This window comes from Eptatretus burgeri, chromosome 2 (assembly GCF_056783735.1).
Source record: "Eptatretus burgeri isolate ZD-2024b chromosome 2, Ebu_testis_v1, whole genome shotgun sequence".
NCBI classification, from domain to species: domain Eukaryota; kingdom Metazoa; phylum Chordata; class Myxini; order Myxiniformes; family Myxinidae; genus Eptatretus; species Eptatretus burgeri.
This window is the reverse complement of record NC_140962.1, coordinates 48,550,617-48,551,448: the sequence shown is the minus strand read 5'-3', so window position 1 is coordinate 48,551,448 and position 832 is coordinate 48,550,617. Positions and strand designations below refer to the sequence as shown.

Here is an 832-nt window from a genome sequence, read left to right as displayed (position 1 = left end):
TGGGCGCTCGTCCTTAAACACTAAGTTGTTCACAGGGTGCAACAGGGCATAAATGGGTGGCGTACAAGTGGGGGGGGCAGATGCGCCATGGGGGGGGGGCATTGCACCCAAATGCCCCCTCCCCCCTAGCCACGGGCCTGATGCTCTGTCATAAAGAAATGGTCCATGGTTCGATTCCCGTGGGACGTCTATTATGACGAAACCCCCAAAGTGTATTTTGAATGTGGCAAACTGTGACACGTTATTATGACGTGTTATTTATTTATTTATTTTCCTTTTTTTTTTAGAACGATTAAATATTTTGTGCAAGTTCACCTGAGTGTTTTCTTATATTTAAACTCGTTACCTCATATTTGGCTACAATGAAAGGAAAAAAAATGTTTAATTGTACGTTCGTACTTTCGTTTAAATGATCATCTAAGTTGTCTCGGAGTTTGAGGAAGCTGTTACGGTTGAGAGGAAGAGGAAGGATATTACAAGGAGGAAGAAGAAGAGTAATACCGGGAGTGTTGTCAAGCGCATCAAATGAGCGTGTGGCCTTCTCTTTCTCAGTTGTAATTTTTTATCTTTGATATTATTCTTCATCATTTCGCTCTGTATCCTGCATATCCTCGTTTTGGTTGGAGCTGCCGTGGTGAGTTTCTTTCGCTCGTTTTGTTTCTCTCGATGTACAGTACGTATGTCGTCGCTCGTTCCTCACACCCTACTGTGCCGAATGTGGGGCACGTGGTTTATTTTTATGTTCGCACGGCCTTTTTTTGGGATATTTTGACAGCGGCACCATGCTGTTTACGTCAGCACTTTATCTTGATGGTATCACTGAAGAAGAAGA

At 43.3% G+C, this 832-nt stretch overlaps 1 protein-coding gene across 1 annotated transcript in view; it reads left to right on the top strand.

The window, feature by feature from the left end:
* Window positions 1-418: 418 nt before the first annotated feature.
* Window positions 419-832, top strand: part of ELOVL7 (ELOVL fatty acid elongase 7) — a 79,237-nt gene continuing 78,823 nt past the window's right edge. The window contains exon 1 of the mRNA XM_085869250.1: window positions 419-634. The gene's annotated coding sequence lies outside the window, so the exon portion shown is untranslated. The remainder of the gene's footprint in view (window positions 635-832) is intronic.